The sequence below is a fragment of the Tachypleus tridentatus genome, chromosome 8, assembly GCF_004210375.1.
Source record: "Tachypleus tridentatus isolate NWPU-2018 chromosome 8, ASM421037v1, whole genome shotgun sequence".
Taxonomy (NCBI): domain Eukaryota; kingdom Metazoa; phylum Arthropoda; class Merostomata; order Xiphosura; family Limulidae; genus Tachypleus; species Tachypleus tridentatus.
In genome coordinates, this window is record NC_134832.1 from 122,653,965 (window position 1) to 122,673,311 (window position 19,347).

The following is a 19,347-nucleotide window of genomic DNA, read 5'->3' on the forward strand; positions in this document are numbered from 1 at the left end:
TAAGATGGGGCTACGATCTGAATTTTATGTTTTCCAAATAAAGAGAAGTATGTGCTATATTTAGGCTCTATACTACTAGCCCATGATCCAGTAATCATGAGCTGGTAGATAATAAGACCAACTATGTAACCACTGGTTCACTGTTCTCATTTCTGTACCACAAAAAAGAAAACAGTACTCCAAACACTATTACCTCAGAGGTGCGTTAGAACCATGACAGTCAAATCCCACTATTTTGATTAGCTGCCTTTCCTGTAGTGTTTTTGCTTAAAGCTTGGGACGGTTAACGCACGTCGGATTTGAGTAAATTTGTTCAAATATCCAAAAGCATACAAGTAAAAGTTATAGTAATCATACACGGATAAGACACTGGCATGAAAGAACTGACAACTTTATTCAGGCTTCAGATGTTTCTATGATAAAGGTTCCTCGCTTTTTTTGTTTTGTTTTTTGGCTTGATTAATTCAATAGTTTAATTATGTGCGAAACTGACAAATTATTTCTAAATAACTGGTTTATTTTTGCGCTTCACATTGAAAGTTTGTACGCAGGTCTGTTTCAATTTTTTATATTAAATATTTCTATTGCTATTCAGGTATTTTTCTATCCATCCGCAGTTTTAAAAGAATAAGAGACACATTTATAAGTTAGGATTTATATACAATTTAAAGTTTTTATATTGTTAATTTTTCTGTTTTTTTTTAATGCCGAAGCTGTTTTCGTATGAGCATATAGACTTCTAACACCAGCCATTTTGCTGTACTTAGTAGTAAAACGACACAGTAATACATATTATAAAGTTGCTTTTCTGTGCAAAAATGTAGACAACGTTTATACGTTAACACTAATTGATATAAGCACGTCAGAGTGACTTACTAGGCTTCAATACCACATTGTACCCACGAGCTCCTATTGTTATAACTTATAGCAATAACTATCATACACGCACTTGACAGTTACCATGGAAACAGCTATAGTTGTGTTTTCTCTATACTACTACCTGAATAGCGACAGAATATCTCCATTAATGAACAAAATCTATCCAAAATTGTGTAGAGTTATATATTTTCCAACTATTTGTCTTCGCTTTTATTTTCCCTTATCTCTGACTACAGCGTAACCTTTCAAGAGTTATTACTTATGCATTTGTAAGGCAGTTAAAAAGAATCACAAATAAAACATACCATGTAACATGAACTAATAAACTAAACATTATTCATTTCAAAACACACTGATACGAAGATTTGCTTTACGTCAGGAGCTTCACTGTTTTTTATCAACCATAAAAAAGCAAGAGGAAAGAAAGGTGCAAGAGAAAACTTCGATAAATTATTCTGTGCAATAGGCTTAACGATGTGTGTGTGTAACAGAGCCACACCTCCACAGAGCATGTTCTTCAACTGAAAAAAATACGAGAGGTAAAAAATAGAAACAAAAACGTTAACAATAGTATACAACAGTAGGATTAACCTTGTTGCTTTTATAAATAAATCACAGAAACTCGTATAATATTTTGTTATACATTTGATAAGCACTCTTGTAAATAACTTCAATAAACAACTTAAGATAAAAAAATAAATTCAAAAAATTTAATTAAGAAATATTACCGAACAGGAAGAAGGCAGCTTAGTCCTCAAGAAAATCACGTATTTTTGGATGAGTCATTTTGTGTCTCATCGTATGAACATGGATGATGTATTTCTATCCGCATTCATACAGAAGGACAAAATTCGCTTACTCTATTTCTATTAAGTTTTTTTTTATATAAACGACATGTCTACCTGTAGAAACAGAACACAGCTATGATCTGAGACTGCGCAATAAGGACATCGTTGTCGTCATAATAACAAATATGCTGTATGTGCAAAATATCTTATTATCACTCTTGAGTTACGTCTTGTCGAGTGATGACGTACTTAGGCGTTAAGTTGCTGTTTTATTAAAACTCGCAATTTGTCAACTAACCAGCCTGCTGATTCGCGGTAAACCAAACACATTAACTATAAAAATAGCAACCATTATGGAAACTAGTAACGTCACAATTGTAAAAGAGATCGAAACTATGAAAAGTGTCTTACAATGCAGTTAGGTGTCAATAAATCGACTACTCATATTGTATAAATTTTAAAGCCTTAAAATCATAATAAGAAAATAGGATAAAATAACTTATTCAATCGAGTTCTTTGAATACAGTTCAATTACCTAAGTTGCGAGTAAAAGTTAAAATCCAAACACACGTTTAAATCGTTTAAAAAAACAACTTAATCCACGTTTCAAGTATTGTACGGCAAGCAGTAAGTGAATGTGATATTGTCCCAAATCTCATTGTGTTCAAAGTCATCAGAAAAATTGAACACGAAACTATGCAACGGGTGAAGAAGACGTTTCGAATACTTCAAGAGTAGCCGAAATTAAACAATAAGCGAAGTAAATTTTCACTCGAAGTCAAGTTGATTGGATAGTCTAAACAACAAAAACAAACAACTTTAAAAATTATGTATTGTTTGTCAAATACTTGATTTCTATGGATTGTAATTATTTTTTGTTGTTGTTGTTGTTTTAATATTGCTTCTCAAAAACTGCCTTCAGTGGTCTGCCGCAGATGGCCGATTAATGCGAAATATATTGTCCTCATTATAATTATGATTTAAGGTTTCAAATTACAGGACTCTCCATTTAACATACAATTCCTTAATGTGATTATTCTAAGAAAATTGTTAACTTCACGATCTGAATCCATAAAAGAGACTCATCTAGACAGAGCGTCCGAAACGTAAATTAGTTGACCTCAGTCTTCGAGGTATGTGTAAATTAGTTTATCTCAATACTAAAAGGGAACTGTAAAACATATAGTTGAAAACTTATAAATATACAATTCATTTTTGAATTTCCGTAAAGCTTACAGTAACTGTATAGAACAGTTGATGGTAAATGGTAAACCACTAAACTACACTTAATATCCAGTCTCACTTATGATGCATGAGAAATTCACACAATCAATTTCAAGGCCCTCCAATAACGTTCGAGAAATTTACAAAACATTGCAGTAAACAATGAAACTTAAGATTTAGTTAATGTCTTCCCAAGGAAAATGTACGCAACATTAAGAACGTACCACTAAACGTACGATTAATTTGAAGTCCCTCCAACAACGAGCGAGAAAAGTACACAAAATTTAGTGGGAAAACAATAAAATACGGGTAATTCCATGACTTCCACACAACACATGAGACATTTTCACAATGTTTGGTATGAAACCACTAAACATACGATTAACTCCTTGGCGTCTCAACAACGTGGCAGAAATGTTCACAATATTCAGTTGGAAATTACTAAACGTACGATCAAGTTCAAACCTTTGCGACGAATAACACACGTGCACAACTGTTAAAAACACTCAACGCACATTTGTATCCGTGGTTTTTACACACTCTACGAAAATATGCACAAGATATGATAGAAAAACGGTAAACGTATAACTAATTTTAAGCCTTTTTAACAACGTGAGTGAAATGTTTGCACATTTGGTGGAAACACTAAACTACGCTTAATTTTAAGTACCCACAACAACGTATAAAAAAGGCACACACACAGAGCACTTAGTGGGGAACTTCTAAACATGCGGTCAGTTTCATGGCTTAGGCAACATTCTTTGAGAAATATTCACAAGCAGTAGTGAGAAACCACTAAACATATGATTAATATATTAATGTCTTTCTAACAAGTATTGGGAATCTTACACAAAATTTACCTGGAAACCATTATATTTACAATGAACCATAGTAACATATATAACATATACTCCACACTTGGTGGAAATCTCTAAACAAACAATTCAATTTCTGCAAGAATTCCAAGGACTGTAGGTAACGTATAGGCTGAATATATATGATCACCCATATTACCACAGTTAATTATATGTAAGTGTACACAGTATGTAGCTCCAAACTGAATATAATAAAGTAGCTAAAAGAATGCCAAAGAAACTATTTCACTTTAAGTTTTCCACCCTCTCAAATCCGAAAATTCGGGAAATATTAAGAGGTGTGCAATCCGGATGTGTAGCACCCATGTTCCGTAGGCCGAACTACATCACTTGAAATACCTAAATATTCTTTTCTAAGTACAATTAGGTGTGGTCATAGTGTTTGTTATGCTAGGTTGCTGATAGGAAAACCTAAGGCTCAAGCCGCGATAGCTTTAAACTCTTACTAATCTTTCGATGTTGCGCATATTATAAAATTGATAACCAACCCTCAGTGATGTCGAGAAAACTCACTTGTAGAGAAATATTTATGTAAAAACGGCTCGTTCGGGCTGAGAAAATACTTTACGTAGAGGAGCGAACAACGTTTCGACCTTCTTCGGTCATCGTCAGGTTCACAAAGAAAGAAAGAGGTAACTGACCGGAAGCTGACCACATGTTTGAAAGGTCAGTTACCTCTTTCTTTTTTGTGAACCTGACGATGACCTAAGAGGGTCGAGACGTTGTTCGCTCCTCTACGTAAAATATTTTCTCAATCCAAACGAGCCGTTTTTACATACAGATAGCCAATCCTGTTATTCGATTCAAAGGACCAACTAATGTTCTTGTTTCGGTTCCTTGGCAGGAGGTTCAAATTATGGGCAGGTATACCTAATTCGTCTGATCTGCTCGCTCAGCCCACAAGAGCATAAGGTATCATTCATTTCGATACAACCAATACTTTAAGCTCTTTTACATTTTGCCTCCCGCTAGTACAACGGTATGTCTACGGATTTACAACGCTATCATCAGGCTATCTGCTGAGTCCACTGAGGAAAATCGAACCTCTGATTTTAACGTTGTAAATCCGTAGTTTTGCTAATGTACCAGCGGAGAGAAAATATTCGCTACACGATATTTATCCTTTGATCACACGCTTCTACTATTTCCTGTCAATTTCTTAATATGGTCAACAGCTCCAACCGTTACCTGTATTACGTTTTGTCATGTTTAGCTGTTTTTTTATTCAGCACGAACCTATTTAGGATCAAACTGCGTTCATACTTTAAATATAAAAATATTATTTCAGTATTATATTGACATGGTCAGGTGGGTTACGGTGCTCGACTCGTAATGTAAGGGTAGCAGGTTCGAATCCCCGCCACATCAAACATGTCCGCCCTTTTAGCCATGGGGGCGTTATAATGTGTGGTTAATCCAACTATTCGTTGGTAAAAGAGTAGCCCAAGAGTTGGCGGTGGGTGGTGATGACTAGTTGCCTTCTCTCTAGTCTTGCACTGTTAAATTAGGGACGGCTAGCGCAAATAGCCCTCGTGGAGCTTTGTGCAAAATTCAAAAACAAGCAAGCGATATTTTATTATACGTAATAAATTGTAGTTATAACACAATAAATCAGTTTTTTTGTGAAGAGCAACAAAATCTTTTCTATACTTCATGAGTTTTAGGCCTGACAGAGTAAGATATAGATAATAAATCATCATTGGTCAATTTAATATTAACTTCAACTATCTCACTGTACGTAAACATGAGATAGAAACTTCCTAAAAGTAATTGTCTGGTTTTCGAGGAGATTTATTTGGAAATAAAGCCGCATTTTCTTTGTTTAATACATGAAGCCTAAACAATTCCAGCTGCACCTTAAGTAGATTTTGACATACTTGAATGAACAAAAGATTATGTTTAACACAAGTGATGATCAAATAGACGCTGACACGTTGAATGCAGGTTATCATCGGCTTGAGAGTAGACAATGCCTGGCCACTACGTGTATTCTCAAGCAATAACAGCTACAGATTAAGTGTCATTAGCTTAAGAACACACCTAACGACACAAGCTGTTATTTAAAAAAGAGGAATTTCCATTCTTTTCTATCTCAGTTCTTGAACATGTTCGGTAGAAGGATCACTTGTCTCTTTCTTGTGGTTTCGCCCGGCATGGCCAAGCGTGTTAAGGCGTGCGACTCGTAATCTGAGGGTCGCGGGTTCGCATCCCCGTATCGCCAAACATTCTCGCCCCTTCAGCCGTGTGGGCGTTATAATGTGACGGTCAATCCCACTATTCGTTGGTAAAAGAATAGCCTAAGAGTTGGCGGTGGGTGGTGATGACTAGCTGCCTTCCATCTGGTCTTACACTGCTAAATTAGGGACGGCTAGCACAGATAGCCCTCGAGTAGCTTTGTGCGAAATTCAAAAACAAACAAAACAAACAAACTTATGGTTTTCAAGCAAAGGCAAATATTCAGCAATCTTATTTTTTGCCTTTTCAGTATCATAATATTAACAAAAAAATACAAGTATTGTTGTTTGAAACCACTAACCACTAGGAAGGAAGGCAGTCAATAACCTTCGCTGTCCCAAGTGCTTTCTTCCGGTTTGCTGGAACCAAATAACGAGAACGACTGCTATTATTTATAACACGCCCACAACTGAAAGTACAGATTTTGTTTTGTGACATCACAACCTCGACCGCGAATCCTATAAAACCCAACCCAACATGCTAACGTCTGGGCAACACCGTGTCTTAGACGTAATAAAAACTACATTACTGTTAGGAACTGTACTAAAATATATTGTCATACCATCTAACCTTATTATATCATACAGTCTTCTTATAATAGATGTAGTGTCTATGTTAGTATCTATGTATGTAACCAAAACTGCGACATCTATTGAATAACACCACAAACACAATTCCATAAAATATTTCACACTCTGGGAACATTCAAGGTTCAGATAATTTTAAAAATAACCATAGTATGAGGAACAACTATTTCGTTATGATATAATACAGTTTTAAATAAAACTACTATCCTCACAATAAGTTTGCTTGTTTTTTGAATTTCGCACAAAGCTACTAAAGGGCTATCTGTGCTAGCCGTCCCTAATTTAGTAGTGTAAGACTACAGGGAGTGCAAATAGTCATCACAACCAGCCGCCAACTCTTGGGCTACTCTTTTATCAACGAATAGTGGGATTGACCGTTACATTATAACGCCCCCACGGCTGAAAGGGCGAACATGTTTGGCTCGACAGGGATGCGAACCTGCTACCCTCAGATTACGGGTCGCACGCCTTAACACGCTTGGTCATGCTACTATATATATATGTAACCAAAACTGCGCCATCTATAGAATAACACCACAAACAAAATTCCATAAAATATTTCACACTTTGGGCACATTCAAGGTTCAGATAATTAGAAAACTAATCATAGTATGTGGAACAACTATTTCGTTATGATATAATACAGTTTTAAATAAAACTACTATCCTCACAATACGTTTGCTTGTTTTTTGAATTTCGCACAAAGCTACTCGAGGGCTATCTGTGCTAGCCGTCCCTAATTTAGTAGTGTAAGACTACAGGGTGTGCAGATAGTCATCACCACTAACCGCCAACTCTTGGGCTACTCTTTTACCAACGAATAGTAGGATTGACCACAACATTATAACGGCCCCATGGCTGAAGGGGTGAGCATGTTTGGCGCGACGGTGTGCGAACCCGTGATCCTCAGATTACGAATCACACGCCTTAACACGCTTGGCCATGCCGGGCCCTTCTCATAATAAGAACCGACTTTCACCAAGATTGTACGTGAAGTTTTAATTATATCTTTACTGAAGTGATTTTCAAATGTAGCACTAAGAAATTGGGGTTCTTGAGAAAAAAAAAACAATTATAGTTTCCAATACACAGTATAATTTTTAATATATGTACAAACATTATAGTTTTTATGATTTTGAGCTCTGTACATTAAATCATTTTGATTTAGTAATTTGCATATGACTAACGAGCTTAATCTGAACATTTCCCCAGAAAAAAAAAATTTAAAGAATTTTTACCCTTTTCCTAAATATTTCTTTAATGAAGTATAAATACTATAATTATTAATTACTAGCATAAACAAACAGTCCGCGGGGAGGCGTTTCCGCTTGTTATAATAAAGACACTTCCACAAATGTGAAAAATAATAAATTAAATAATTTATTAACATATTATTTCGTATACAGTGGCTCCCAGTTGCTCAGAGGTAACTCAGAGGGCCTATAACACTAAAAACAGAGGTTGTTTGGTTTTATGTTTAACAACAAATGAGGCCCGGCCTGGCCAGGTGATTAAAGCACTCTATTCGTAATATGAGGGTCGAGCCCATCACACCAAACATACTCATCCTTTCAGCCATGCGGGCATTATAACATCACGGGCAATTCCACTATTCGTTGGTAAAAGAGTAGCCCAAGAGTTGGCGGTGGGTGAGGATGACTAGCTGCTTTCCCTCTAGTCTTTCATTGCTAAATTAGGGACGGCTTCGCGTATAAAGCCTCGAGTACCTTTGCGCGAAATAATAAAGAAAACAAAAAAACAACAACAAATGAAACGGATGAAGTGATTTTCACTTCATTCTTGGCCCGGCATGGCCAAGCGTGTTAAGGCGTACGACTCCTAATCTGAGGGTTGCGGGTTCGCATCCCCGTCGCGCCAAACATGCTCGCCCTTTCAGCAGTAGGGGCGTTATAATGTAACGGTCAATCTCACTATTCGTTGGTAAAAGAGCAGCCCAAGAGTTGGCGGTGGGTGGTGATGATTAGCTGCCTTCTCTCTAGTCTTACACTGCTAAATTAGGGACGGCTAGCACAGATAGCCCTCGAGTAGCTTTGTGCAAAACTCAAAACAAACAAAACATTTCATTCTTGATAATACTTTCATACATTATCAGTTTTTCTCTAAATAATTATTCCATATTAGTAGTATATTATTCAAGATTTTTTCGTGTTTTTAATTATTAAATTTTCGTTCATAATTAAAATATTAAAAAAAATAACTGTTGTTAAACATAAAGCGACATAAAGAGCTATCTGTGCTCGGTTTCTAGCAGTATAAATTCACATACGTGCCGCTGTGTCACTGAGAGGCTTAACAAATAAACTAATGTGAGGCACGTGTTTAAAATACCCATAGATGTGACTTCAGACATTTCATCAATGAGAGTTTGACTTTTAACAAATATGGCAGATATTTAGTTAAGGCGTTCGACTCGTAATCGGAAGCTAGCGGGTTCGAATCCCGTTCGCACCAAACATGCTCGCCCTTTCAGCCGTGGGAGCGTTATAATGTGATGGTCAATCCCACTATTCGTTAATAAAATAGTAGCCCAAAAGTTGGCTAAATTAGGGACGGCTAGAGCAGATAGCCCTCAAGTAGCTTTGCGCGAAATTCAAAACAAACAAACAAATAGTTGGTCAATATTTCAATAGTTTCTGTGGCATGAAATAACAGTGACGACTTTAATTATCTAGCCATGCTTCTGAATTAATTATAAAATTCAAGGCTTACTTACTTAGATAATGTTTAATAATCCTCCGTTTAATATCTTATTCGTTTTCTTTCCCCAATAGACGATTACGACCGTAAATATTAGATAACAGTGAAGGAACTCAGCTGGTGAATCCATGTATTCTAATCCCGAGGCTCTTAAGTAAAAAATGTGTATTAAAGGAGTTACATTGTTTACTGTGTGAATTCTATTTCTGATCCCTGTATGAGTAACTTACTTCGATGGAAAGTTACGATAACTAGTTCCAAAGATAAAAATTTAAATAAATTTTCTGCGCAGTAGTCACTAAGTTTGGTTATGGGTCTGCGGATCCGTTGTTTGCGTCCCGTCACAGCAAAAATTCAAAATAAATCGCGCTCTAAAGTTTGGAACAATGCTTGAGTTATAAGAACGACAGTCAAAACACGTAATCCGGCGAGACAAAAGTGAGCATTCGGTGCTGTTGGCTAGTTACCTTCCCTCTAGCCTGTTAGTGTCCACCGATGGATTGGCAATAATGTTATAGAATTGCAAAGCTGAAATTAGTATCGGTGGACAGAAAGTAGATATTCCTTTGCCTGTTTTTGCATGAAAAACAATAATATTAACGACAAGTATTGTTAGCTCAATACTAGGGACGGTTAAACACAGATAGCTCTTTCTGTAACTTACTACGAGTATCCAAATATACGAAAACTAAAAAACTACATATCTGTACATTTCTGAATTATTAGCATTTTATTCAGGTTGTATATCTCTTTTCTTTTTTTACACCTTATATTAAAATGTTCAATATTACATTATTCCAGGACTGGCGCTCAACTTGTAAGCTGAAGGTCACGGGTTCGAATCCCAGCCACACCAAACATGCTTGCCTTTCAGCAATGGTGGTGTTTTATGTAGTGGTCAAAAGAGTAGCATAAGACTTGGCGCTATGCAGTGATGACTAGTTCCCTTCTCTCTTGTCTTACAGTGTTAAATTAGGGACGACTACTGCAGATACCCCTCGTGTAGCTTTGTACGAAATTCAAAACAAACCAAACAAGGCATTAGTTGAGGCAGATTTATTGATTCATTGAAGTTTACTAAATATAACATAATTCTGTTTTACCAAACATCTTGGTACTTTTCCAATTAAAATTATTTTAACTTTATATTTTATTTTAAAAGTATGAATGATACTTACTTGTTTTAATTTCTTTCTCGAAATTACACAGGAGCCTAGCGCATAGCCTTCTTTGCTTTAGAAGTGATACATTAAAAGGAAGGTGGCTAATCAACATCACCCACCGCCAACTATTGTCGGGCAGTGACGTTTGAATTGACTGCCACTCTTATAGCGCACCAAAGCTCTGAGGTACCGAGTCCGTCACTGAGGCAATGGCATATGATCGACGAATCTTCTGGTTCAAAGTTCTCGTACGATAAATATTAGGCCACTACTGATTATTTTGGAGTAAAGTAAATTATTATGTTATTATGTTATATAACAATTATTATGTTACAGCACGTAAACCACTGAGGCTGGTGATCGAAGCTGCCGTTTAACAATAACACATTATATCTCTTGTACAGCTTACAAATAGCACATTTAACAAACAATTTTTTTTTTTTACTGTAAAGGGGAAGGGACAAAGGGTTCACTTGAGCCCACGTATGTAAGTGACACTAGGCATCTACTGAAGGGTAATATTTCAACTTACATCTGTGCAAGACGAAACGGAATTAGCCTGCGATGATTTTATTGTTTCGAAATTTTCCACATGTTCTACGGTAATTACTGTCAGCTAAATCCGTAAATGACATCCATTTTACTTCATCACGTACAGATTTTTCGCAAAACTTCATGTGTACTTTTACATAAGTGAATCATTTTCATTGAAATTTGGTCACATTTTGTTCTGCTGAAAACGTTGACAACCACTGGCTATAGATTGCTCTAGACCAATTGCGACGTGAGAGTCTTAATAATCGTTCTAGAACCCAAACATAACAATAAGAAAAGTTCATTGTGGTAAACGAAATAATAATTCCATCTAAGTAACAAGTTTTTCTTCCTGATTTTGTAAAAAAAAAAAACCTTATGTGATAGGGAATGAAAGGGTATTATTTTTCGAAATCTGCGTAGCTGAATTATGGAAAATCCGTTAATAAAACCAAAACAACTTTTCTGAAGTATAAATTCGCAAGCCTATGTTATCTTTCGACAAATTTCTGTACAAGAAACGATGAGGTGGGTAAGGGTTTATGTTCTTTTGAATTAAGCACAAAGCTACACAATAGGCTATCTGTGCACTGCCCACCACGGGTATCGAAACCCGGTTTTTAGCATTGTAAATCCACAGACATACCGCTCAGCCACTAGGAGGCCGTGGGTAAGGGAAAAACATTAGTTTAAACCTATTTTTATCACGATACACCGGCTCGAGTTTAACTGAACATGATAAACGGCTGCGAGGAGTACCTTACAAGATACGACGGATTTAAAGAAAGGATAACTTTCAATTCGTGTATGTCTAGCTATGATACAACTAATTAAATAGAGGTTATACTTCCATGACGTTTGACTCTACAAGACAAACATGGTTCAGCAGAAGGTTACACTTCATTAATGTTTGTATATAACGCAGAATATTTGAAGAATTGGCATACATTTATATCGTCTGCCCGTACTTGACATGGAATATTTGACGAATGGTTATGCTTTAACAGTGTCTGTCTAAACATGGCAAAATATATTTTAAAAAATGTTATATGTTAATGCTGTCTGCTTCTACGTGACACGAAATATTAGAGAAAGGTTATATTTTAACAGTTTTTGACTGTACGTGATATGGAATATTTGACGAAAGGTTGTGTATTAACAGTGTCTGCCCATACGTCATGTTGATATGTTTGACAAAATGTAATACTTTAACAAGATCTGCCTGTACATTGCATTGAATACTTGATGAAAGGTTGAATTCTAAACATACGTCTGGGGAGGTGAACATAGGGTATGTTTTATTTCCTGCTTGCGTTTAGAAGCATTTCTGTTTGAAGATGAATAAACCTACGTCATAACTATAACAAATCATATTTCATAATCATGAAGACTTGATATAATATCCTAAGAACATTTATAGCAAAAATTGTTTTATATTTTAAAACTGTCCTCTGTTCTTATAATAAAACATATGGATAACTTATTTATTAATGAAGATGTTACCTGTGTTTAAAAACAATCGTTTTATTGTTAGTTAAGCATTGATAGAGGGTCCCTATAAAAAGGCTGCATTAATATAATTGATAGAGGGTCCCTATAAAAAGGCTGCATTAATATAATTGATAGAAGGTCCCTATAAAAAGGCTGCATTAATATAATTGATAAAAGGTCCCTATAAAAGGCTGCATTAATATAATTGATAGAGGGTCCCTATAAAAGGCTGCATTAAAAGGCTGCATTAATATAATTGATAGAAGGTCCTATAAAAGGCTGCATTAATATAATTGATAGAGGGTCCTATAAAAGGCTGCATTAATATAATTGATAGAGGGTCCTATAAAAGGCTGCATTAATATAATTGATAGAGGGTCCCTATAAAAAGGCTGCATTAATATAATTGATAGAGGGTCCCTATAAAAAGGCTGCATTAATATAATTGATAGAGGGTCCCTATAAAAAGGCTGCATTAATATAATTGATAGAAGGTCCCTATAAAAAGGCTGCATTGATATAATTGATAGAGGGTCCCTATAAAAAGGCTGCATCAATATGATTCCACCTTTTTTATCGGCTCAGAACAAGGTCTTTACTTAACCTCAACACTTAACAGACCAACTAAATCTCAGCAAACAAAATTTTAGCTGAAAAAAATAAGAAATTATGGAAAATACACATTTTATTTAATTATTTCTTCCTTTAACATATCAAAAGGTTATTATTAATGACTTAAACATCGTGTTCTCAACTCGTCCTTTACGGGTTATAAGTATAGAGACAAAGCACTATTATGACTACTTTTTTATAACTTATTATCTAATTAGTTTATTTTTTGTCGAATTTTCCACAAGACATCTCGGGGACTAGCTGTGCTAACCGTCTTTAATTTCGAAGTGATAGGCTTGGACTTCCCGTTAAAAACAAACAACTAACATTGACCATTACATTAGGCCCGGCATGGCCAGGTGGGTTAAGGCATGCGACTTGAGGGTGGCGGGTTCGCGTCCCCGTTGCACCAAACATGCTCGCCTTTTCAGCCGTAGGGGCGTTATAAAGTGACGCTAAATCCCATTATTCGTTGGTAAAAGAGTAGCCCAAGAGTTGTCGGTGGGTGGTGATGACTAGCTGCCTTCCTTCTAGTCTTGCACTGCTAAATTAGGGACGGCTAACGCAGATATCTCTCGAGTATCTTTGCACGAAATTAAAAAAAAACATTATAATGTCTAGATGGCTGAAAGGGCGAGCATGTTCAGTAATGGGATTCGAATTCATGACCCAGATATTGCGAGTCGAATGTCCTAATTACTGGACCATGCAAGGCCTTATTTAGTTTTAGTTTATTCACCTTTCTATTGTTATATTTCTGTTCTCTCTCTCCATTGTTTTTATTCCTTTCATCAAAAGTAAGTGTGCTTGGTGTGTCACCTTATCACACCACAAGTACAACAAACACATATAACGATACAACAAATTAATAATCCAAGGCAAAGATTTGATCATGAATTTGTTTCTTGTAAAAGTTTGCAATTTAAGTTTTAAAAGGCAAAAAAATATGTATATTTTATCCAAAAGAAAAAATATCTATATGCAATACAAACCAAAACAGCTCTTTTCTCGAATTGCAAAATAGGCTCTGAAACAAGAAAAACTTCAGGGTTTCTATTCAACCATAAGCGTGGTACCCTAAAAGTTGCTCAGCTGATTATTGGTACTGTAGTCAGACTCAAATATCTTGAACGACGAATCTCTGCCTCGTCTATACAAAGACTACTCCAAAGAAACGAAAGTAAAGAAGCTCAAGAAACGAGTAACATTTCTAATTGTAGTGATAAGGTTATTCATTATTGTGTTACTGTAGTCCGTCATCATTATGAAATATTAAAATCAAACGTAAAAAGTAGTTCGTTTTTAACTGAAGCATTCTACTAAAATCGCTGTTTTATAAATAACAATCGTGCGTTCAGAGAACTAGCAAAAATAGTGGAGCTAACAATGAAATTTTTAACAGTTTTTTGACATTGCTAAGTTCTTGATAAATACGTTTGTGAGTGTTTGTTTTAATTTCGCGCAAAGATACACGAGGTCTATCTGCTTTAGCCTTCCCTAATTTAGCACTGTAAGACTAGAAGGAAGGCAGCTAGTCATCACCATCCACCGCCAACTCTTGGGCTACTCTTTTACCAATGAATAGTAGGATTGACTGCATTATAATGCCCCCACGGCTGAGAAGGCGAGCATGTTTGGTGCGACGGGGATTCGAACCTGCGATCCTCAATTTACTAGTCGAGTGCCCTAACCACCTGGCCACGGTGAGTGATGAAGCTTTAAACTGAAATTGGTTTAACATAATGACATGTGATAAGTCTAAGAATAGATTGGTCTCTCACTTCCTGTTATTGTTTTGCAAAAAATAATTGAGATAATAAGAACAATGTTGTGATATTTTAACTGGAAAGTATCATTTAAGCAGTTAACACTGAAATATTTTAAAGTAAAAATGTTAGTAAAATATTCATCCAGTAAAATGTTATACATATACACATACATAAATATTATTTAAGGTTTAAAGTGACTCATGGCAACAGATATTTTATGATATAAATTATGGCATGAAATATAGTAATAGAATATATGTGGTACTTATGATTACTTGTGGCAAAAAATATATACAATATCTATACAAATATAATAGTGCTATCTGTATGTTTATATAACTACTTCACAGGGCGTAGATGGATCTTCGCCAGAATTGGTGTAGAGGTTCATTAGGTCCATTTGGGGGTTTATACAAATTCTAAACTTTGCGTTTTACGGTTTTTGTGAACGTTTTTGCATTTTCTACCCCTATTTTTCCCCCTGTTGATGGATCTTCACCTAATTTGGTATGAAGGTTTGTTGGATCCATGCAAATTTGTGGTTTCACGTTTTATGTTTTGCTATTTTTATGGGCGCTTTGCGTATTTACAATTATATATAAGGGAAGGAACTGAGATAACCTTTCATTAATCATGAATGCGCATAAGATCTGTCCAGGGGACGGATACTCCAACCAATTTACAATATGTTTTAAAATAACTAGTGTAACAGATTCACTATTTTATATTTATATTAATAACGTTAAATATATATTTGAAACATGTCAGTTAAATCGGTATTGCGAAACTCCCGCCTATTCATTAAAAGTGTAGAATGTTATCTAGTGTAAGAATCAATAATGTATTATGTCTGTATGCAAATACTAGTGATTGACAGCATTGTTTTCAACTGAAATTGCTAAAACCTCTCCTAACGATTCTAAAAGATGGCCATCGCAACACATAGGGAGACAGTTTATGTTATTGGTTCGCTACAATTGGCATACTATAAACCTCAGAAACTATAACTGTGGTAAACGCTTTTTAATCGGGAATCTACAAGTATTTAGCCAGGAACGCTATAGATTTCGAACATTACATACCGTTTAACTTCAGAAAAATAACTTCGGACGTTAGTATTTCTACGAAGCCATTGTATAAGTTCAGCTGTGAAAAATTCGTGTAAAGAGCTAGCTAGCTTCCTATTAAGTGAATTGTACCTATATCAACTAAGAATTAATTCGCTCATCGTGAACCCAGGACAAAAAATGTCCAGTTCCAGAACAAAGAGAAGACTAAATATTGTTTGTAAAACTTTTATATAAAAATCATTATTTGTAATAACCGTTATTATAAATTGTATTGTTCGTATATTAAAATATATTTGTATTAAGAAAGCAAATTGTGTGTTTCAATCTTGTTGGCAAACGTCATAAAACTGATACATATCAACATTTATTTAACTTCTAACTTATATTACAACTTTTCGTAGTTTCAGGCTATTTCAAATTTTTGTATGTAACATAATAAATTGAAGCTCCTCCGAGATAAATTTAAATGCGTAACACTACCAGCAATAGGTCATTCGTAGTTTGTAAGATGTCTTGATATAACTTTCAGCGAACAGATTATACACATGTAAAAATACTAGAGTCTTCTTAGCCACATATTGCACATCATTTTTAAGTTAAAGAATACAGTAGATGCCTAACCTAGTCTCCGCTGCTTTACATTAAACCCTGCTTGCTTGTTTGTTCTTTTCTTTCCGAAGTTCGAGCAAAGTTACACCAGGGCTATCTGCGTTAACTGTCACTAATTTCAAACTGACAGACTGGTATAAATGTAAGCCAGTTAGTTAACAGTACCAACCGTCAACTCTGGGGCAACTCTAATGGAATAGTGAATTTAAATGTCACGCTTATAGCGCATCCAAGGTCCCAAAATGTGGGATGCATTTTTATGGCAACGATTTTGGGCACTCAGATTCTGGAGTAACCACCACAAAGCCATAGATGGCTAGAAACTTGTAGTATTAAATTACATAAAGCATCAAGGATACGGTTTATTTCTATGTCCTTGTAGTAACAGGTTATTCATAGTGCTGAAGATATGGTTAGAGTACCTTGTGGCAACAAATTATCCATAGTGCTGAAGATATGGTGCAGAATACCTTGTGGCAACATGTTATACTTAAAGTGCGGTTTGAAGTAGACCGTAATAATAGATCGCATAAAGTGTTTAAGTTGTGATCTGACGCACTTTGCATCAACAAATTATACTTGTTATTTTTATTGAAACACTTTGTAGTTACTTATCCTTTATAACTCATAGTAGTAATAACACTTTGTTATACTCTTTACATATAGTTTAGTATTACGTTTTTTATACATTATATTGCAACTAAAAGTATATTAAATTGTACTACAACAGTAACAATACATTCACTTGTAGGTAGGTGCAGGTTCTTTGAATTTATCGTTTAAACACTGAAAACCTGGCGAAGCCTAATAAACGTTTTGTCACATTCATCTCGCTTTAACCACTTCAGACAAGAAATCATAGATGTGTAAAGATGGCACACCAGAGCTTTTCTCACCCAACTCACTGTCTGAGAGATTTTTTTTCTTTTAATACCAAAACTCGTCAAGTGAGTTGGACCATAAGAGAAACAACTTTATCCAAAATGCTACTTACATACATGTAATATAGGAATTTCAAAATAAAAAGGAATTTGAAACAAAATTCTGCCGTTTAACTGACTTTAGTAACAAACATTAAGCCTTATCAGGTTCTCCACATTGTTTGTCTAACACTGATTTTCTTCTTTTTAGAAAGTTTTTCATATTGTGTAGTGTAACGTTTATTTCTTTATTACTTTGATTATTGTTCAGTCGTTTTATGTTCTACAGTATCTTGCAGTTATGTATTATTCGTAATTTGTAATGCAACGCTATACGTAGTATTGCATATATAATGTCTCGAAGCTGCAAATTCTTTGGAACATGTTTTCTAACTTTATATGGTACACTATCTTGTACTTGGATATTATATTCAATGTATGTATTGTAGCATTATAACACACAGCAACTTGCAGCTAGGGGGCTCTCCACGTATCTTTAAAGATATTGTCTCAGTATATGATACAAGTCTGCACTTTCGAACTTGACCATTTTATGACCTCGACTTCTTCTTATTAGTAAATACCCAAAATGTACGAAATAAAATCATAGTTGATTAATATTTACCTAAAACGAATACAAGTGAAATTATACAAACCTTTTTGTACTAAAACTCTGTACCTTTCGTTTTCTTCGTGCTCCTCTCGTCAGTAATCAAACATTGTTGTCCATTAGATAAAGTTGTGTTGTTTGATTCTAGGAAACACAATTATAAGATTGTTAAATGAGTTAAGAGCAATCTCTTTTCGAAAACAAAAAAAAGAAAATTATTTATAAGCTGAAATAATTAACTGCTAAATGTATGCTAGAATACGAATTAATTGTTCACCAAAACCATTTGAATTTAACTTTGGATGTACATAAGCGATTGACGTTATAAAACATTTTAAAACATGGGATTATTTTTCTTCTTGTTCAATTCAAAGAGAGAAGATTTCAAATCAGAGTTCCAAACTAATCTTAATTCAAACATGAAACTTCCGAGTAAATGAGTAGAAATTATTTCCCTATGCTTTCGAGATTACTATGTATTCTTCTAAACCATGCAATAAAATAGGTTGCCTCACCGACATTGTAATTGGCTGCTCTGATAATGAGGTTTGTTTGGTTCTGTCCAAAATCTTGATTAACAACGAATGAGATTTGTTTGCGGAATGTCTCTAACAAATGAAATTACGTTTTCGGTGTGGTAACAACGTATATAAAGTGGAACGCCACAAAATAGCCGCACTGAGAAGAAAATGAAACATGTTCGCTGATTAAGGAACTCACACAGATATTCTATTTTAACACTGAAGGGGTGTCCTAATGAAAACGTACACTACTGGAACTGAAATACCGAAACGAGAAATGAAGACAAAGTTTTCAAATTAAAAACTCGTATTTGCTCATTTATTTTCTATTATCTTGGTTCTACTGTTACAGAATTATCTTGATAGAAAGTAGCAACACTAAAAATCCGCTTTTACTATAAATGTTGAATACATACTTGTACACTAGTGTATATTATCTAAGAAGTGTACATGGAAGTATTACACGGATTATATAAAGATTCTAGTACAGGTTCTATCTGAGAAGTGCACATATCAGGTTTATATTCACTATATAAATGTTCTGGTGTAGGTTCTATCTGAGAAGTGCACATGTAAGGTTTATATAGATTATATAAATGTTCTATCTGAGAAGTGCACATACAAGGTTTATATAGATTATATAAATGTTCTAGTGTAGGTTCTATCTGAGAAGTGCACACATAAGATTTATATATATTTTATAAATGTTCTAGTATAGGTTCTATCTGAAAAGTGCACATAT

General features: G+C 35.0%; 1 long non-coding RNA gene across 1 annotated transcript; it reads right to left on the bottom strand.

Moving 5' to 3' along the window:
* Window positions 1-420: 420 nt before the first annotated feature.
* On the bottom strand, window positions 421-18,957 carry LOC143224273 (uncharacterized). The gene is made up of 3 exons (XR_013013306.1): window positions 18,600-18,957; window positions 18,131-18,228; window positions 421-1,400 (listed from the first exon to the last, which is right to left on the bottom strand). It is a non-coding gene; the product is annotated as an uncharacterized LOC143224273 (long non-coding RNA).
* Between the last annotated feature and the right edge of the window lie 390 nt (window positions 18,958-19,347).